Consider the following 22,736-nt stretch of genomic DNA (forward strand, 5'->3'; position numbering starts at 1 on the left):
CATCAAGCCATGCTGAGGCGGCTTTCCACATGCCACAACTCGAAGGACCCACAACTAAAAATACACAACTATGTACTGGGGGGCTTTGAGGAGAAAAAGGAAAAAAGAAAAAAAAAAGAAAAATGTCTGTTCATATCCTCTGCTCATTTTTTGATCAGGTTGTTTGTTTTTTTGTTGTTGAGTTGTATGTCTTCTTGATATATTTTGGAAATTAACCCCTTGTCAGATATATGATTTGCAATTATTTTCTTTCAGTTGGTATATTGTCTTTTTGTTTTGTCCATGGTTTCCTTTGCCTTGTGGAAGATTTCAGTCTGATGTAGTTCCATGTGTTTCTTTTTTTCTTTTGTTTCCCTTGCTCGAGTAGACATGGTATTCAAAAAGATGCTGCTTGGACCAACGTCAAAGAGTGTACTGCCTATATTTCCTCTAGGAGTTCTACGGTTTCACATCTTACCTTCAAGTCTTTAACTCGTTTGAGTAATTTTTGTGTATGGTATAAGACAGTGGTCTACTTTCATTCTTTTCCATGTGGCTGTCCAACTTTCCCAACACCGTATATTGAAGAGACTTTCCTGTCTCCATTGTATGTTCTCAGCTCCTTTGTCAAAGATTGGCCATCCATAGATGTGTAGTTTCATTTCTTGGTTTTCAATTCTGTTCCATTGATCTGTAAGTCTGTTTTCCTGCCAGCACCATGCTGTTTTGATTACTATAGCTTTGCAGTATATTTTGAAGTCAGGGATTGTGATGCCCCCAGCTTTGTTCTTTTTTCTCAGGATTGCTTTGACTATTTGGGATCTTTTGTTGTTTCATATAAATTTTAGGATTCTTTGTTCTATTTCTGTGAAGAATATCATTGGGATTCCGATTTGGATTGCATTTAATCTGTAGATTGCTTTAGGTAATATGGACATTTTAACTATGCTTATTCTTCCAATCCATGAGTGTGGAATATCTTTCCACTTCTTTATGTCTTCCTCCATTTCCTTCAGTAATGTCTCACAGTTTTCAGTGTATAGGTCTTTCACCTCCTTGGTTAAATTTATTCCTAGATATTTTAATATTTTTTGTTGAGATTATAGATGGGATTTTATTCTTGACTTCTCTTTCTGCTAGTTCGTTATTAGTGTATAGAAATGCAACTGATTTTTGTAAGTTGATTTTGTACCCTGCAACTTTCCTGTAGTTGGTTATTTCTAACATCTTTCTGGTGGATTCTTTAGGTTTTCTATATATAGAATCATGTCATCCACAAACAACGAGAGTTTCACTTCTTCCTTTCCAATTTGGATCCTTTTATTTCTTTTTCTTGCCTAATTGCTCTGGCCAAAACCTCCAGTACTATGTTGAATAAGAGTGGCGAGAGTGGGCATAGTTTCATTGATGCTTTCTACTATTTTTTTACTCTTTATTTGATTTATTCTTGCAGTAATTTGTATTACTTCCTTTCTTCTGCTGACTTTGGGCTTTGTTTGTTCTTCTTTTTGTAGTTCTATTAGGTGTAGATTACTTATTTGAGGTTTTTCTTGTTTGTTGAAGTGTGCCAGTATTGCTATAAATTTCCCTCTTAGAATTGCTTTTACTGCATCCCATAAAAGTTGGTATGTTGTGTGTTCATTTTCATTTGTCTCCAGGCATTTTTTGATTCCTCGTTTGATTTCTACATCAATGGAATGGTTGTTCAGTAGCATGTTGTTTAGTCTCCATATATTTGTGACTTTCTCAGCTTTTTTCTTGTCATTGATTTCTAGTTTCATAGCATTTTGGTTGGAAAAGTTGTTTGATATGATTTCAACCTTCTTAAATTTATTGAGGCTTGCCTTGTTTCCAAACATATAATTTATTTTTGAGAATGTTCCATGTGCACTTGAGAAGAATGTGTATTTTGCTGTTTTGGGATGGAATGTTCTATATATATTAAGTCCATCTTGTCTAGTGTTTCGTTTAAGGCCACTATTTCCATGTTGACTTTCTGTCTGGATGATCTATCCATTGTTGTAGTGGGGTGTTGAGGTTCCCTACTATTATTATGTTGCTGTCAATTTCTCCCTTTAGGTCTGTTAGTAGTTGTTTTATATACTTTTGGTGCTCCTGTCTTAGGTACATGCATATTCATAAGTGTTATTTCTTCTTAGTGGAATGCCCCTTCTATCATTACATACTATCCCTCTTTGTTTCTCATTGTCTTTTCTATCTTGAAGTCTGCTTTATCTGATATAAGCATGGCAATACGTGCTTTCTTTTGCTTGCTATTTACTTGGATTATCATTTTTCATCCTTTCACTCTGAGCCTGTGTTTGTCTTTAGAGCTGAGATGTGTTTCCTGGAGGCAGCATATTTTTGGGTCCTATTTTTTAATCCATCCAGCCACTCTATGTCTTTTGACTGGAGAATTCAACACATTTACATTTAGAGTAATTATTGATGAAGGCTTAATATTGCCATTTTATCTCTTCTATTCCGGTTTTTCTATAATTTCCTTTTTTCTCTTTGCTTGTATTTCTGACTGCCATTTCAGTTTGGTGGTTTTCTGTGATGGTTTTCTCAGTTTTCTCTTTATTTATGATTTGTGGCTCTATTCTGATTCTTTGTTTCCTACTTACCTAGAGGTTTGTATAAAAGGTTTCATAGGTGAGATAGTCCATTTTCTGATAGCCTTTTATCTCCATTAGCCTAAGCAGCTTCCATCCTCATGCTCTTTCCTTCTGAGTCATTATTGTCATGAATTTTTTTTCTGTGTTTTGAGTTTGTGACTAAATTGAAGTGTTTGTAGTTATTTTTTTATTTTTTTTTATTTTTTCTTTTAAAGATTTTATTTTTTCCTTTTTCTCCCCAAAGCCCCCCCCCCGGTACACAGTTGTATATTCTTCGTTGTGGGTCCTTCTAGCTGTGGTATGTGGGACGCCGCCTCAGCGTGGTTTGACGAGCAGTGTCATGTCCGCTCCCAGGATTCGAACCAACAAAACACTGGGCCACCTGCAGCGGAGCGCGCGAACCCAACCACTCGGCCACGGGGCCAGCCCCAATGTTTGTAGTTATTTTTGATGCTTTCCTTCCCTTTATGTTATAATTAAGTGTTTGCTAATCTGTTCTAATAGATACGTGCAATTTTCTGATTTTGTCTATTTATCTCCTCTCTCAAAGCTTTGTACACCTTTTCCTTTTTGTTTCAAGTTGCAGAGCTTCCTTCATCATTTCTTGTAAGGGAGGCCTAGTGGTGACAAACTCCCTCAACTTTTGTTTATAGGGGAAAATTTGTATTTCTCCATTTTACCTGAAGGATAGTTTCACTGGATAGCATATTCTTGGCTGAAAGATTTTGTCTTTCAGCATTTTGAATATATAATTCCATTCTCTCCTAGCCTGTAAGGTTTCTGCTGAGAAATCCACTGAAAGCCTGATAGGGGTTCCTTTGTAGGTTATTTTATTCTGCTTTGAGCCCTTGATATTTCTTCTTTGTCATTGACTTTTGCCAGTTTTATTATATGACTCAGAGAAGGTTTTTTTTTTTTTGCATTGATGTAATTAGGAGTTATATTGGCTTCATATACTTGTAAATCTAGTTCTTTCCCCAGGTTTGGGAAGTTCTCAGCTATTATTTCTTTGAACAAGCTCTCTGCTCCTTTCTCCCCCTATTCTCCCTCTGGAATACCCATAATCCTTATATTGCTTTTCCTAATTGAGTTGGATATTTCTTGAAGAAATTCTTCATTTTTTAAAAAATCTTAGTTCTCTCTCATCCTCTACCTGAAGCATTTCTATATTCATGTCCTCTAATTCACTAATTCTGTGCACCATAATATCACCTCTATTTTTTTACGGATTCTAGATTATTTTGTATTTATCTCATTCATTATGCTCTTCATATCTAGAATTTCTGGGATGTTTTTGTAGTTTCACTCTCTTTGGTGAAGTATCCTGCTGCTCATTAATTTTATCCGTGAACTAATTGAACTATCTTTCTGAATTTTCTTGTAAATCATTGAGTTTCTTTATGACAGCTATTTTGAATTCTCTGTCATTTAGAGTGCAAATTTCTGGGACTTCAGGATTGTTTTCTGGAGACCCATCATTTTCCTTCTGCTCTGAAGTGTTACTGTAGTTCTTCATGTTGTTTGATGAATTGATCTTTTGCTGAAACATTTGTGATAGTATTAGGTTTCAGATTCCACCTGCCACCACTAGGGGGAGCAGGCGCTGTGTTTTCTGATTCCACCCTGTCTGCTGGAAGTTGTGCATGTAGGGCTACTCTGCCTTTGCATGGGCTGGCTACAGCCACACTGCATGTTACACTCATGTGGGCAGAGCCTCTGCTCTGGGCAGGCAGATCAGGCAGCACAGGCAGAAACTCTGTGCTCGGCAGGGGACCAGCTGAGGTGCTGCATGCCAGCTAGTTGGGGTGCCTACTGGGGACTAAGCCGCCACTCAGTGGATCCCACAGACTGCTGTGCTCCATGGGTGAGGCCTCCTTCTGAGTGGGCAGGGTGCCTTCTTGCCTTGCTATGCTCAGTGGGCAGGCACTTTAGTGGGGTCTGATCCACTGCCACTTGGTATAGAGCAGTCTCACCAGCAGGGCCACCATGGTGCAGTGGGTACGCCCACAGCTGGGCAGCCGCTCCAAAAGCATTTGTGCAAGCCAGGCTATCCCTGCCTCCTCCTACAGTTGTGCCAGCCACTCTGTAAGGATCTTCAACCTGGCTCACTGCCACCAGGGAAAAGGATGGGTGTGCTCACATAGTTCCACTGCATCCTGGAGATCCAGTCCACCCACCTTCAAATGGATAGCTGTGTGGATCTCTCAGATGTCTTGTTGTGCTATGCAGGGAATCCTATGCTGGTTAATTAATGTCCATTTAGTTTTAACTTAAAGGGGAGAGACTAAGGAAACAATTCACTCTGCCATGATGCTGAGGTCACTCCGGTGAGATGTTCTCACTTTACACTTCTTAATATGGTATTTTACCAATTATCTAATCAGAGCTCAATAGTCTAACCCAGTGAGTTAGGGACGCTCCTCCCATACTGATTCTATGTTTGACGTTGGAGTTTGAGGTTAAATGATTGAGCCACTATTGCCTGAATTTGAAGAGATGGAGCAATAATTAAAACACAGTTCTTTTCTGTTTTTTACTCTACATCATGATGATCATAGAAGTCAACGTGAAAAATAACACATTATAAAGACATGTTGTTGGGTGACCCAATGGAATGTATTATATAGTTTCAAAGGCTTTTGCCCCTTTTCCTTTCCTTGTTTCATACATCCACACTCGTGCTCACATCCACAAAAAGAACATTATTCTTCATTATGGCAGGTCCCAGGGGCCCAGGTATTTTTCATCTCATTAATGCTGCTACCATCTACTACACTCATTGGTGGGTGGGCATCCTCCCATCACCAAAATGTCTTAGAAAACAAATAAAAGTACACTTTTTATTTTAAAGTTGTTTTTTTCTCCAGTTAAGAGACAAATTTTAAACTGTATGTTAGAGTCACTTGAGGAACTTTAAGACTACATATTCCTAGAACCTGCTCACAGAGAATAAAACTATGATAGTCTTCATTTGGGACTCAGAAACATACATCTGTTACAAATACTGTAGAAGAATTTCATTCAGGTCATTTTCAGAACTGAGAAACACTGCAATTGAAGGGATAACAGAAATGGAATAATGGCCCTTAACCTTTCAAAATGTTGTAGCTAATGTGTTTCATCTATGTTCTTGTCTCTCTTGTGAAAAAATCCCTTCCTCCCAGCCATAACCCTAACAGATCTCTCTAACCTCTGCATTTTCATACCACCTTAGGACAGGGCATGAAGATGTGGCTGGTAGCTACATATTGGACAAAACAACTCTAGAATCTCAGGACTTGCTTGTCCTTGTACCACCAGGCTTTTATCCTTTACTGAATGACCCACTCTGAGACATTATAGCTCAAATGGGAACTTCAGTACAAGTCAGAAGTTCATTTTTTCTTCTATTACTGACTAATATTTGAGCTCCAGTGCGTATTGCCATCCGTAATATATTGTAAACCTTATTTGCCAGAGATTTTCAGAGGATCATTTGAGATGACATTTCCTTTTTTAAATAGACTTCAATTTTAGAGCACTTTTAGGTTTACAGGAAAATTAAGCTTGTGGTACAGAGAGTTGCCATATCCTTCTCTCAATCATCCCTTCCCCCAGTTTTCCCTATTAGCATCTTCCATTAGTGTGGTACATTTGTTACAATCGATGTACCATTAATAATAGGTTATTTTTCATTAAGCTATTCTTTACATTAAAGTTCATTTTTTTTGTTCTACATTTCTATGGGTTTTGACAAATGCATAATGTCATGTATCCACTCAGAATAGTTTCACTGCCTTAAAAATCCTCTGTGCTTTGCCTATTCATCCCTTCACCCCACCCAACCTCTGTCAACCACTGATCTTTTTACTATCTCTATAGTTTTGCCTTTTCCACATGTCATATAGTTAGAATCATACATAATGCAGCCTTTTCAGACTGGCTTCTTTAACTTAGCAATATGCATTTAAGATTTCTCCATGTCTCTTCATAGATTGATAGCTCATTTATTTTTATTGCTGAATAATATTCTATTATATGGATGCACCTCAATTTGTTTACAAATTCAGTTAGCAAAGAACACCTTGGTTGCTTCCAGCTCTTGGCAATTATGAATAAAAGTGCTACAAATATTCATGTACAAATTTTTTTTGTGAATGTAAGTTTTCAATTCATATGGGAAAATACCTAGGAACGTGATTACTAGATTGAATAGTAAACCCATGTTTAGCTTTGTAAAAACTGCTGAAATGTCTTCTAAAATGGCTATGCTACTTCTCATCTCCATTAGGAATGAATTATAGTCCCTGTTGCTCCACATCCTTGTCAACATTTGGTGTTGTCAGTGTTTTGAATTTTAGCCACTCTAATAAGTATACGGTGGTATCTCATTGTTGTTTTAATTTTCAATTCCCTAATAACATATGGTATCAAGTATCTTTTCAGATGCTTATTTTCCATCTGTGTATCTTCTTTGTTGAGGTGTCCAGATCGTTTGCCCATTTTTTTTATTGGGTTGTTTGTTTTCTTATTATTGAGTTCAGGTAAGTCTTTTGTCAGATATATGTTTTGCAAATATTTTCTCTCGCTCTACAGCTTGTCTTTTGTTTCCCTTAGGAGTGTCTTTTATAGAGTAGAATTTTTAACCTTAATGAAGTCCAACCTATCAATTTTTTCTCTTGTGGCCCATGCTTTTGGTGTTGCATTTACAAACTCATTACAAGCCCAAGGTCACCTAGATATCCTCCTATGTTATCTTCTAGAAGTTTCGTATTTTACATTTAGGTCTATGATCCATTTGGAGTTAATTTTTGTGAAAGATGTAAAGTCCGTGTCTAGATTCATTTTTTGGATGTGGATGTCTAGTTGTTCCAGCATTATTTGTTGAAAAGATTATCCTTTCTTATCCTTTCTCCATTGAATTGCTTTTGCTCCTTTGTCAAAGACCAGTTGACTATATTTCTGTTGGTCTATTTCTGGGCTCTCTATTGTGTTTCACTGATTTATTTATCTATTCTTTCATCATTACCACACTGTCTTGATTACCGTAGCTTTATCACAAATCTTGTAGTTGAATAGTGTCAGCGCTCTGACTTTTTCAGCATTTAGTTGTCTATTCTTGGTCTTCTCCACTTCCATGTAAACTTTAGAATTAGTTTGTCAATGTCCACAAAATAATTTCCTGGGATTTTAATTGGGATTGTATTGTACCTTTAGACCAATTTGAGAAGAATTGACATCTTAACCATATTGAGTCTTCTTATTTACGAACATGGAATGTCTCTCCACTTATTTAGATCTTTTTTGGTGTCTTTATTCAGAGTATTATTGTTTCTTTATATGAATCCTGTACATATTTTATTAGACTTATGCCTAAATATTTAATTTTTGGTACTAACATAAATGGTATTGTGTTTTTAATTTCAGATTTCAATTGTTCATTGCTGGTATATAGGAAAGCAATTGGCTTCTGTATATTAACCTATATCCTGCAAACTTACTATAATCACTTATTAGTTTCAGGAGCATTTTTCTTTATTCTTTGAGATTTTCTAGGTAGGCAATCATGTCATCTGTGAACAAGGAGAGTTTTGTTTCTTCCTTCCCAATCTGTATGCTTTTATTTCCTTTTCTTTTCTTATTGTATTAGTTAGAACTTTCAGTATGATGTTGATTAGGACTGGTGAGAGGGTACATCCTTGCCTTGTTCCTGATCTTAAGTGGATAGCATCAAATTTCAGACCATTAAGTATATTACCTATAGGATTTTTGCAGATGTTCCTTATCAGTTTGAGGGTCTACCTGTGTTCTTAGTTTGCTGAGAGTTTTTATCATGAATGAGTATTGGGTTTCATCAAATACTTTTTCTGCACTTGTTGATATAATCATATTTTTTTCTTCTTTATTCTGTTGATGTGATGAGCTACATAAATTTATTTTCAAATGTTGATTAAGGCATATTTTTAAATGTAATTTCACACACAAAGTAACACTTGAAGACAAGGCATTTTTACTTGCATTCCCTAGACCAAAATATTATCAGATACAAAGAGAAATGGGAAGGATACTTAGGAGGGAGAGAAAGCTAGAGGAATGTAGGCTGCTGCTCCTGTCGAATGCTCTGCTTCAGGAGTGTTTCTTGCTTTATGTTGAACAACGGGAAACTTGTTCTAAATAGGCCAGCATAGTTGTCTTTAGTCGTCTAACAGTCCCTTGAGAAAGAGGTGGGGATAAGAAAGACTTCATGTTTTATCATTTGGTTTATTAGACTCATCCTTTTCTTGTTTAGAATAAGAATTTCAACTTTAGTTCTAGAATTTTAGAATTTACAAACTAGTAAAATCAAAGGCTGTCAGGTTTTTCAAATTTTGCCAACTGAGGCTTTGCCTTGAAGGTTTTAGGACAAACAGTGGAGGGCAATTTAGGATGTGCAGAGAAGATGCTACAGAGAAAGCTCTTGAACTGTCTGCTGCTTTAGAAAAGTAGGACCTCAAATGCTCTTCATGCTTTATACTCCAAACTAGTGGTGCAGGTCATGCATGCCATGGTCAAAATTAAGGGTGATTGTTCCTAATAAAAGATAATTTGCTAAGGTATTTGTATTGTATTTGTGATCTCACACTTATGTGAGATGTAAGTGAACAGGAAGCTAAGATTGCCATCATCACGGAGCTGGCAGCCTATTTGGGGAGACAAAATTAACTGGAACTACCCAGGCAGGAGACAAGATTTATACTGTCAAGTGCTGAACCAGGTATTACAGAAAATAAACATCGTAAGGAGTCAATAAAGTGAAAACAGAGTAGATTGAAGAAGAGAAGGAAAACTCTATGAGAAATGGGGATTTGATATGGGCTTGAAGGGAGAGTAGATTTTTAGGTAGGTGGAAAATATATCCCAAAAATATCTGAAGAAAAAGACAACATAAAGGTGGGTTGTGACTCTCCTATGCAGCTTCCAAAGCACTCCTCTGCCTATCTCCTAAACAGCTTTGCTCCTTTGTGGCTCACATCTCTGACAGTGTCATCTCTTCCCCTTTTACGTAACTATCATTAACAAGCTCTCTATTGTTCCTTCTAACTTTTTTTTAACACATCATCATCTAGCTCAACAGCTTTCTCTCAGCTCTAACCTTTTTCTTCACCCACAGTGAATTCAACATATGGGTGCACAGCACAGTCATTCTAGAAATCAGGAGTTTTGTTTCAGGACCATCAGCAATATACTTCTCTTCCAGCCCATGTCAACCACAAATTCCATGATCACAACCTCCTAAGCTACAATCTCTGACTGCAAAGCCCTACCTTCTAGCTCCCTTGCTGCAGTGTCCCCTATAATGGTCCTCTTTAACTTCGTAACCACCACTCCTTTCACTGCTCCACTTTCCACAGGACTGCTCTTAGGTTCACTCACACAGCTTGGCATGAATTCATCACAATCATATTCTTACAAATCTTTGGCTGCCACTCATCCTCCCCATTTTTGCATCAGAGCAGCTCAACTTGGCTGAAAAGCAACCCCTTAAATTTAAAGAGATTTTTAATCACCAAAAATTTATAATTATGTCACCTTGGTTGGGCCTTCAAAATTGTTGGGGAAACGTCAGACTTATTTCTATTTCTGGAGGGCTTAAGGAAGGCTTTCCCTTACACTTTCAAGTCTGGAGGCTAGAGCACAAATGCAGATCCATAGACCCTGGGTCTAAATATCTGAAAGTATAATTCCAACTAACAAACTGCTAAATAAAATAGGATCTACCCTTCTGTCTTCACAAATACACCTTCACAATGACCTGAAAGTCCAGATTTCAATTTAGTGTTTTAAGATGCCTCAGAATTCTGTGAGAGCTTGCAAAGCAGAAAAAATAACAATACCCAGCTTGTGGCCTGCCCCTTTCTATTCTCTAGCTCCCCCACTGACTCTCCATGACAAGGGTCTTGAGCATGCAGACAACTTAGCCAGCATGCCCATTTACCATTTCATAACAGCTGCCCCTTGATCTCTCCTAGGGCCTGAAGATGCATACAATCAGAGCCTGATCTGACCTCAGGAAGGCAGACATGGGGAAGAAGACCAAACAGAACAATGAGGCTCTACTGGGCCATTCGGACAGGGATTTCTGGGCAGCTAGCTACCCAAAGGCTGAGGTAGAAGGTCAAGATGGGCTTGGGGTATGTACTTCTCTTTAGCCTCATGGCTAAGGAAAGTGGTTGCCCAGCAAAGGGCCAGAGTGTGGACCCCTAAAGAATGAGGCTGAGGATAGGATATAAGGGCAGTATCGGCTTGAGAAAGCTCTAAGGAAAGAACTCATCCTACAAGCAGAATGAGCTGAGTCAGTAAGAAAGCCTCTGTCATTAAAAGTTTGCAGATTGTTAATACAGTGTATTACAGTAACACAGTGTGAAGCCTGATATTCAAACTTAGTTCTCATCCAGAGAAAGCAGAAGATTTTAAGATTTTAAGCCTAATCTGAGAATCCCAGGAGCCTCTGCGAAAGATAGGGGTACAAGAAGCCGTATTTTGGGACCTCACATACACAGTATGAACCAAAGCTAAGTGGGCCGTTTATTGTCACATCTCTTCAGCCTCTTCCACCACATAGTGCCTTGCAGTTTGGCAAGTGAGGGCTCTCCTCATTGCATAGAAATACGCAGAGTGGAAAGAGTGGCAAAGGGGCCCGCTGAGAGACCACAATGAGCAGCAGACCAATGCTAATTCCCGAAGGCAGTGATGGCCACTCCATCAAGAGAAACTTTGTCAGAGCACTTGGGAAATATTCCTGGGGGCCATCCTGGACTATTCTGGGGCAGTGCTCGTTCTTGTACAGATTTGGAGACCTAGCAAGAATGTTACGCAAGAGACCAGAAGCCAGAGCACATTTACAGTCACTTCTTACTAGTTTTCAGGTTGTAGTGGAGAGGCCCTGGGTTTAACCACTTCCCTCCAGAGGTACTTAAGGATGCACACATTTGGTGCGGCGATAGTGAAGACATGATGTTGGTCAGCTAGAGGAATTACCACTCAGAGTAATAGTGCCAGCTGAGTTTGCTCAGGAAAGAGGAGATTCAAACTAACACTCTGCTATGTCTACTGTGTCCTAGGCATTTTACACCCAAGTTTAATTCTCAAAAGAATCCAGTGAGGTAGGCGTTATGCCTATAACACCCCAAGGCTCAGACAGATCAAGAAATTGCCCACAGATGCATGGTAGACAGAAAGATGGTTTGTGGCAATGTTCGTCTCCTCCGTTTTGCTGCTTTCTGTAATTACAGAAGTCTCTTCCTTAAGAGAGTCTCCTGGCATCTTGGCAGTGTAGGTTATCTCATGAAGAAATTCTTATATTCAGTGTAAATAGCGATCTCTTTTTTCTTTTTTATTAAGGTTATAAAAGTTAACATCCTTGTGAAATTATAGTTGTACATTATTATTAGTCATGTTGTAGGTACACCACTTGACCCCTAGTGCCTTCCCCCCACCCCCCTTTCCCCTGGCAACCACCGATCAGTTCTCTTTGTCCATATGTTAACTACCACCTATGAGTGGAGTCATACAGAGTTTGTCTTTCTCTGTCTGGCTTATTTCACTCAACACAATACTCTCAAGGTCTATCCATGTTGTTGTGAATGGGACAACTTTGTCCTTTTTTATGGCTGAGTAGTATTCCATGTATATATATACCACAACTTCTTTATCCAATCATCAGTTGCTGGGCACTTAGGTTGGTTCCATGACTTGGCTATTGTGAATAATGCTGTAAAGAAGATAGGGGTGCATGGAGCTTCTGATTTCAGGTTCTTAGGATATATACCCAGTAGTGGGATGGCTGGGTCATAAGGTATTTCTATTCTTAACTTTTTGAGGAATCTCCATACTGTTTTCCATAGTGACTGCACCAGTTTGCATTCCCACCAACAGTGTATGAGGGTTCCCTTTTCTCCACAGCCTCTCCAACATTTTTCATTCTTGGTTTTGGGTATTTTTGCCATTCTAAGAGGTGTAAGGTGATGTCTTAGTGTAGTTTTGATTTGCATTTCCCTGATGATTAGTGATGATGAGCACCTTTTCATGTGTCTATTGGCCATCCGTATATCTTCTTTGGAGAAATGTCTGTTCATGTCCCCTGCCCATTTTGTAATTGGGTTATTTGATTTTTTATTGTTGAGTTCTGTGAGTTCTTTGTATATTATGGAGATTAATCCTTTGTCGGATAAGTAACTTGTGAATATTTTTTCCCACTTAGTGGGCTGTTTTTTTGTTTCAATCCTGTTTTCCCTTGCCTTGAAGAAGCTCTTTAGCCTGATGAAGTCCCATTTGTTTATTCTTTCTATTGTTTCCCTCATGTGTAGGGTTATGGTGTCCGAAAAGATTCTTTTGAAGCTGATGTCAAAGAGTGTGCTGCCGATATTCTCTTCTAGAAGACGTATTGTTTCAGGCCTAATCTTTAGGTCTTTGATCCATTTTGAGTTTATTTTAGTAAATGGTGAAAAAGAATGGTTGATTTTCATTCTTTTACATGTGGCTGTCCAGTTTTCCCAGCACCATTTGTTGAAGAGAATTTCTTTCCTCCATTGTAGGCCCTCAGCTCCTTTGTCAAAGATTAACTGTCCATAGATGTGTGGTTTTATTTCTGGACTTTCAATTCTGTTCCATTGATCTGTACATCTGTTTTTGTACCAGTACCATGCTGTTTTGATTACTGTGGCTTTGTAGTTTGTTTTGAAGTCAGGGATTGTGATGCCTCCAGCTTTGTTCTTCTTTCTCAGGATCGCTTTAGCAATTCGGGGTCTTTTGTTGCCCCATATGAAATTTTGGATTCTTTGTTCAATTTCTGTAAAGAATGACATTGGAATTCTGATTGGGGTAGTGTTGAATCTGTAGATTGCTTTAGGTAGTATGGACATTTTAACTGTGTTTATTCTTCCAATCCATGTGCATGGAGTGTCTTTCCATCTCTTTCTGTCGTCATCGATTTCTTTCAAGAAGGTCTTGTAGTTTTCATTGTATAGATCTTTCACTTCCTTGGTTAAATTTATCCCAAGGTATTTTATTCTTTTTGTTGCGATCGTGAATGGGATTGAGTTCTTGAGATCTTTTTCTGTTAGTTCATTGTTAGCATATAGAAATGCTAATGATTTATGTATGTTGATTTTATACCCTGCAACTTTGCTGTAGTTGTTGATTGTTTCTAATAATTTTTGTATGGATTCTTTGGGGTTTTCTATATATAAGATCATGTTGTCTGCAAACAGCGAGAGTTTTACTTCTTCGTTGCCTATTTGGATTCCTTTTATTTCTTTTTCCTGCCGAATAGCTCTGGCCAACACCTCCAGTACTATGTTGAATAAGAGTGGTGAAAGTGGGCACCCTTGTCTTGTTCCTGTTCTGAGAGGGATGGGTTTCAGTTTTTGTCCGTTGAGTATGATGTTGGCTGTGGGTTTGTCATATATGGCCTTTATTATGTTGGGGTACTTTCCTTCTATACCTATTTTATTGAGGGTTTTTTATCATAAATGGATGTTGGATCTTGTTGAATGCTTTCTCTGCATCTATTGAGATGATCATGTGGTTTTTGTTTCTCATATTGTTAATGTAGTGAATCACGTTGATTGACTTGCGGATGTTGAACCATCCCTGTGTCCCTGGTATAAATCCCACTTGATCATGGTGTATAATCTTTTTGATATATTGCTGTATTCGGTTTGCCAAAATTTTGTTGAGTATTTTTGCATCTATATTCATCAGTGATATTGGCCTGTAGTTTTCCTTCTTTGTGTTGTCCTTGTCAGGTTTGGGGATCAGGGTGATGTTGGCTTCATAGAATGTATTAGGGAGTGCTCCATCTTCCTCTATTTTCTGGAGTAGTTTGAGAAGGATAGGTATTAAATCTTCTTTGAATGTTTGGTAGAATTCTCCAGAGAAGCCGTCTGGTCCTGGACTCTTATTTTTGGGGAGGTTTTTGATTACTGTTTCTAGGCTGTCTGGGGGTTGGGGGTCGGGGGTCGGAGAGTTTTCACCTATTTCCACCTCCTCCCGGGGGGAAGTCTGTCCGCATTCCGATGTGTAGTAGCATGAGACTTTTAGGCGTCTTGAGATGCTATCTGGATATCCTTTGTTAATCGGTGAATGTCCATTTAGTTGTAGATTCGACGGGGGAGAGACAAAGAAGACCTCTCACTCCACCATCTTGGTCCTGCCCCGCTAAATAGCGCTCTCTTTTGACCTTGGCTGTCTCATCTGTTTCATAGTTCTGGATATTAAATTACATTTCATTAGGTGTATGTCTGAAATAATATTAGCTTTTGGGGGGGAATATTAGAAGTCACCACAAAAGAGACTTGTGTATTAAATTGGCATGTTGAATCTCTAAGAGAGTATCATTTTCATGTAGGTATTTAATAAATAATATTTGAGGGTAAAATAGAATCCAATGTGTACTTTAAATATATATCTGAGGACACCACTTACATCCCCTTTACATGTTTCTCCACTCCTCATTGCTGAGCAGCTTCGATGCTCTGCTACACTGTCTCTGAATCTCATATCTAGACCGCCCCTGCTGCTTTTTGAAGCTCCATAGGAGATAGCTCAAAGTCAGCTCCTGGCCACTGCCAGTGGACAAAAATCAGAGTGATGATGGAAAAATAATCATTTCTGTTGCTTCAAATAATTCACATGCTTTAGTGCCATGTGTATAAAAAACTGTGGCAGTTGATTGAATTGTGGATTTTTGATGCTGATTTTGTGAAGCTAGGCAAACCCAACGCTCATGTACCATGATTGCCACCAATAAAGTGACCCTGGTATGCCCAAGGGTGAGGAGAGACATGGCTATTACACAGAGCACCTTGGTCATGAAATTCCTTATTTACGATCGCATTCAGAAAGCCATGAACCTTTCCCACTTACTATCGTATTTTAATTCGCTGCCATACTTGTGAGCACACATATAAATCAGGGTGCATCTTTAAAAGATAAATGTCACACCAAATCCAGGATGAATGAGTGCTTCCTGTTTTATAGAATCGATGTGACCTGAATGCAAAGAGCATTTTTGATTAATCAGAACTAAGATTTTAATAAAGAAACAGCAGGTGGGCTAACTACAAAATTAAAAGTCCCAACCATCTCAGAGTAATAAAGTCATAAATATAAACGTGCTCAAAATATCTCATTTGCATCTTTGAATAACGTCCCTGTTTAACCAGAACAGGGCACTGACTTGACCAGCAGAGGGCAGTTTCCCACGTATGTTTTCGTTTCACGGTTCAGCCTTGTCGCAGGATCCTTGTCAATCTTTCACTGGGTAATAGAGCAGAGCCTGTGTGGTAATTAATTGCCATCTGCAGTGTGTTTTTACCAGTGAATTCTACACCCAGTTGCTCAATTGCAATATCCTATCAGCTGCGTTTTGATGCAGGCTGGAGAACAAAAATGTGCCTTTGGTTTCCTAATCAAGTTTGGTCAATTTAAGGATTCTTTTTTGCAGAAACTGTATCAATTTATCTCTGTTATTGTAGTATAGCCTTCCTGTGAGTAGTTAAAATTTTATGGTTTTTTAAACAGGGCAGATCCAGGTTGGAAATCAGGTCTGGTGCCTAGTGGCTATATATCGGTTTTGTTAATTACTCTGGTTACTTAAACTGGGCCTATTTTCTTATAGGAAAATGTAAATAATTGTAGGATAGCCTAAGGCTGTATGAGGTTTAAACCTCTTAAGGATTCATGAAATGTATGCTTGAAGATGTTCACCTTATCTATGTAAGTTACACATATATTCAGAAAACAGACTCTCAATAGATTGACCTCAGGAATTTTTGAGCACCCTCACCACACACTACACTATGTACCTCTGGGCAAACAATTGAATAGGTATGCCCATCTGTTGTTTTTGTGACTGTAAACGTGGCAAAGGGATGATAACAAATACACTTTATAGTTCATGAAATGCTTTTACGAGCCCTGCTTTATTCATTCTTCACGGCAACTCTTTAGCAAGGCAGGACAGATATTAGAGGCTTGTTTTACAGTGAGGAGATTGAGCCACAGAAGGTTAAGCAATTGGCTCAGCATCACATGGTGATGACAGACACAGAGTAAGAGCATGAACTTAGTTGGCTCTGACATCTAGACCAGGGCATTGTCAACACACCACATGGGACCTCTGAAGAGTCACAGCACCTCTCTCCTGCAATATCTGCCCCTACATCTGTGACTGAGAGAATGAGGCCAAATAATCTCAAGTTCCCTTCCAGCTCTGATGTTCCAAGAGGTCTTAAGAAAATTTCCATGAAACGGATGGTTCTAACATGAGGAGAGAATTATCACGATATTTGCACTATGCTTAGAAAATGAGGCTTCAAGGCTTAGCAATACTGAGAAAGGTCTTGGAGGGAAGAAAGGTAAAGAAAAAGATGGTGAGGACTTATTGGTCCCTGAGTCAATTAATCGTTAAATTAAAAGAAAAGTCAACTGTTTCATTCTCCTCTTCAACACCCATTAAACATCGCTATTATCATCTAAATACCACTCCCCAAGATGGTACGCCATAATATAATTCTATCAAATTTCTTTGTAAACCGATAAATCATAACACACCAAATGAACCTACTCTTCCTTACCGCCATCCAAACACCACTCCTAAAATCAAATTAAACACTCCAAACAACAGCAGTAGTCATAATACTTGTAGTAATAATAATACACATGTACAAGTTTTCTATGTGCCAGAATTGTCCTTTGTGCTTTGAAGCCATATTCATATAATCTTTTTGATCTAATGAGATACGCACCTTTAATATCCGTGTTATACAGCTGAGTAATTTGATGAAGCTCTCGTCTTCCTCCCTCCTGTAGTACTAGATCAGGCTACCATCACTTACTTCCTAGTTACTGCAATAGTCTTTTTTTTGTACTCTAATTTACCAACACATCAGTCTACAAAGCATCTGGACTGATCTTTTAAAAATATAATCATACCATTCTCTTGTTTAAATCCTTCATGAGATTTCCATCACACTTATAATGCCTAAAAGGCATTTGTGGCCACAGCCTACCTTTATAATTTCATCTCATCTCGCCTCGTTTCATCTCATCTCATCTCTTCTCATGCTCTTCCTTCTTGTCATGAGGCTTTAATTACATTTGAAATTCTCTCTGCAACTTGGCTGGACCAAGAATTTTCCCCATCCAGGGTCTTTTCCCATGGGGTTCCCTGACTGGGAGGCTTTCCTTCTCATTCTTTCCTTTGTTATTCCTATGCATATTTCTGAATTAATATCCTTTCTTCAGAGAGGCTTTCTCCGCGGGTTACCTTGTCTCAAGTCAACACACTTAATTCTTTGGTTTAATGTCCTGTTTTTTCATTATAGTTAACATAATTAGTAGTTATACACTTATGTGCATGGTTATTATCCTGTTCTTGTTGCTGAGGAAGGGTCCATGCTTGTTTGTTTACCACTATACATCCAAAATTTTGCACAGTTCCTTGCAGAGAGTAGAAATGAAAGAAATAGCAAACTCAAGGACTCAACTTTTTCATCCTTAGTAAACATCCCTATTCCTTTATCCCCACTTTCTTCCTTGAAGAATGCAAGACATGCAGTCAACTTATTCCTTAGATGAAGACCAAAATTACAGGACATGCAAAGCCGTAATTTAAACAAACAAAAACTGCTTGAAGATAATAAAAGAATAAGTAGGAATTAAATGGATGACTCTTATCTTTTATTATATAACATTTTTACTCTTATTTTGCTTTTTGTAAAATAAAACTAGTTCATCTGATGTTAGCATTTCATGTATTCTGAATCTAACTAAAAAATATTTTAGAAAAATTACTGGAGGAAGCTACCTAGCATCTACCCAAGAATTAGGAAGGTACTCAGGGATGAAATTGAGAAACTGCTGGGCCTAGCATTTAATTGGAAGGGCCACATGATACAAATCATAAAATCATAATTATATGGATGAGGTGAGTGGTGACTAGCTCATCCAGTCCCAGAAGAATAGAATTGGTAGGCACTCACTCCAACCCACAGCTTTGAAACTTGAAAGAATTACACATTACACTTAAGGAAAATAGTGTAACAAATTTTAAAATAGAGATACATTTTACAGATTTTATATAAATTCATGGATATTAATATGATGGTATCTTATGGGGAATGAGGCCATTGGGGATCTATTTAGCTTTTTAACCAGACACCCTGGACCAAACGCATGCTTATCTTCAAACCATGTTCATGTCCTATGTTAAACACATATTTGATGCAATGTATTGATTCATAACCTACCAATGTACAGTATTTCAGTCCATGTTTTGGTGTCAAATACTTTCTCTTGTTTTACTAGAATCATAAGGTCAACTTTAATTTAAATAGGGCAGACCTACCATTTATTAGGTGGCTGCAGGACTGAGAGATCCTGTGGGGCATTTTGCTTCTACTTAACTCTGCCCCTCAGTCTGCCTGAGCTGTCATCTCAGGAAGATGGCTTCCTACTCTTTGCTTCAGTGACTACCCGCTAGAACTGTTCTTCCAAGGGCTTTGTTCTTACCTCACATCATTTATTCATTTGACTATCAGTAAATGTTTACTGGATACCTATTACAAACATGCTACATGCTGGAGAAATGGAAAAGAAAGGGACATGATTTCGCATCTTGCAACACATACAGGAGAAAGAAAAATTATTGAGTGATGACTGTGCAATGTGTGAAGTGTGACAAGAGAGACTTGCAAGGAACGACAACTGAAGATGGAAAGTCTTGTAGAGAAAATGACATTTGAGTTAAATCTTAAGTGTTCACAAGGCAACACTTGAGAGGTGGAAAGAAAACATTTATGAAAGAGAAGAGAGATGTGCTAGAATGTAATATGTTTAATAAAATGGAATTCAGTTATGGGGGAAAAATGCCTGAAGAGAGAGGTAGGCATCACCTTAAGGAGAAGCCACACTTAAAAATTGAAACTCTGTTCTGAAAGAATAGACTCTGGGAACACTGAGAGATAAGGCTTCACTAGATTTTGAGAGAGAGAAAGAAGCTACGCAAGCTTTCTGATTCCTAATTGGTTCAGCTGGATGGATTATGGCGACGTACTTTGAGATGGGAAGCACCAGGGGTGGATCACTTGACAGTATGTGTATATGTGTGTATAATAAAGAGGAGAAGGTGTAAGGTGATGTGTTCACCTTTGGTCATGTTAGTTTTGAGGTACCCCTGGGTCATACAGGCAGAGGTGTACATAAGGCAACTTGATACACAGTCATGGAGATGAAGGCTGAACTTTTGGATGGAGACAATGACTTAAAATTCATACAAATTTAAGTGAAAGCCATGTTCCTGGGGCAGAATGTGCAGGTAGAACAGAACATTTAGAGTGGGAAGACAAAGTGATGCTATTTAATCAGAAGTTACAAAACTACGCAATTTTCATAGATGAAAGTTATTCAATTCTGCTACAATGGCCTTGTCTTAGCCAATGAAAAAATGTGAGCACATAGCCGGCCTTCATTCAGTGGCTGAGTATGTACCACTTGCCAGGCACCAAGAAAGACACGGAGCATATTTATACAAAAGTTACGCAAGTTATTTTTTAAGCAAATTAAGTCTCACAGAACTACAGTGTGTGTTGATTTCTAATTGCTGTTTGCTAAAATCCTGGAGAAACAAGCTTCCAGTTCCAATGTAGCAACATTAGGAGGGGATATGTTAGTGAGTATGGCGTTACATACTGGGGAAAGCTGAACCAGTAAGGAGAGCTCTTTGCTTCTAATAACAGGTGGAGCGAGATGGAAGGGTGAGAAGACTGAGACTGCTCATAGATAGGACACTGGTTTTATATATCCAGCTGATTTGAAAGATGCATTAATATCTACCTCAATGGCTTGTTTTGTGAAAGCAATTGAGCCAAGAGCATAGCAGCAGGCAATGAAAGGTCTACCAGTAGTCACTATACTGCATTCACATGTAGGACATTCTCCTGGTATTTGGGAATATCCTTCCTTGGGACCATGGATGGACATGACTATAGGAATTCTCCATTCTCTGTCCACAGTTTCTCATTAGATAGAGATAATAGCAAAGTAAATAGAGAGATAGACAGTTAGCTAAACAGACAGACACACAGACATATGCTTAATGTGCAGGAATCCAGGATCAAGGAGAATTGAAATAATGCTGCTGCCCTTTGTCCTCCTCACCCTGCTCCTAATCTTCTGCCCATCTCTGAAGCTATCTATGGATTTTAATCCCTAAAGCCTTTTATGCCTAAGCATATTCAAAGCTATTGGATTTTTCTTTGACTATACTGAAAAGTAATTTGAGCAGAGATAAGCTTGGGCAAGTCTGAAGCATTTTGACAAATGTAAAAGGATGGATTTCAGAGTTATCTAGCCAGAGAATCATTAAAGAAAATTGTCTGTTCATCATAATAGACCCATAAGAACCCCTCAATTTTTGAAACTTTGAATCTAGTATGGAAGTAGAAGATTAGGGATGTAACCAAAGACTTTCAATTTCAATTACTTGAGAAATAATTAAAATTGATTTCTTATATATTTTATTGTGCTGTGAGTTTAGTCATATTTCTTGGCCTGCTGTTAACCATTTTTTGAGTTAAGGTGTGTCTCTGAGAGAGTTGTATGCTTTTTTCCTCAGTAAATATCAAAGGTCCCTCACATCCTTTATTTCTTATTAACTCTATTAAAGTTAAGCTATAAAGTACGTGGTACCAACTGACAATTAAGGGGTTGAAATTTTAAAATACAGGCAAAAGTTAGACAGTGATAATATGGCTTTATTCACATGTAGCTTAGCACTTTGGAGAAAATAGGCAAATAGTCCTACTGTCTGTTTCAATAGCAGAAAAAGTAATAGATTTAGCATTACTGTCTGCTATATTTCAGTAATTATAAAAAGAGTAACACTTTGGGAGTTGGCAGACCTATGTTCTCATGAAGACCTTTTTTATAGCTGTCTCTGTGATCTTGAAAACCTACACCCTCTTTGGGTCTCATTTTTCTCATCTTCGAAAAGAGAGAGACTCATTCCTTCAAGTCTGATATTCTACGAGTCTATGAAATAGTGTGAATTCAAGAGCACCTAAGCAAAGCTTGGGAGGGGAGACGTGTGCCATCTTAGGCTCAGGCAGATCCATGCTCAGTTGCCACAAACGATGATGTAATGAGATCTGCAGGGTCCAGCAACTTCTGTGCTGGATGCACGGATGTTCTCGTTGTAGTTTGCATCTCAGACGCCAGGAGCTGACAACTTTTCCTGATTCAAGTAAGCAGATGCTCTTCTCCCAGCCACCCTCAGTCATCTGCTCCCTGACACTAGTAAAAGGAAAGACTTCAATCAGATCCACAAGGTCCTCGGTGCCACTGGGCATTATGTGATTAAGTCTCTAAATAACACTCGGGCAGAGATCAAATCAGAAAGCCTGGATTGCAATTGTCAGGGCATCCGCTGGCTATCTGTGTGCTGAATAAATATTCCTCTTCCCTTGGCACAAACTTGCTAAGATATTCCTAATTTTTTTCTAGCGTGAGGGCTCCCAACCAGGAGCTGTGTCCTGGGAGATTTGGGGAAGCTCCAGTGCACACCATTTCACACACCTGTTTTTGTCCCCATAAATTTGCAATTACTTTTCCAACAGGCTCAGACTGATTCCAGCATTCTTCTTTCCCCTCCAGTTGTTACGCAGGCAGTTCTAATGTGCATCAGCTCGCAATGCCAGAACAGGTCAAACCTTTACCTTTTAGCTTCCCCAATGAGCCCAGTTTGAGTTTAAAAAAGGAGCCTTTAAGCCTTGCTGCGTACTGCTGTCTCCTGGCCTCTGAGCAAGGAACAGGAGAGCTGGTAATGATCACAGCAGAGAATTCATTAAGCTGCTTTAATTGAGGGCTGGGGCAAGGCGGGAGTGAGGGCCAAAAATTTGACCTCATTGAGCCTGGAGACCGGAGTGGGAAGACAGCTAACACTTTGTGAAGCCTCTAAGAACTAGAGGCTTAAACATTTTAATTTACCCTCATGGCATCTCTCTAGGATGAGAATGAATGTTACCATGTTACAGATGGCTCAGAGAGGTTAAGTAATTTCTCGAGGGTCACATATCTTCAAGTAGAAGAGCCATGTTTAGAATGCAGATCTGTCAATAG

This window comes from Equus asinus, chromosome 2, assembly GCF_041296235.1.
Source record: "Equus asinus isolate D_3611 breed Donkey chromosome 2, EquAss-T2T_v2, whole genome shotgun sequence".
Taxonomy (NCBI): Eukaryota; Metazoa; Chordata; class Mammalia; order Perissodactyla; family Equidae; genus Equus; species Equus asinus.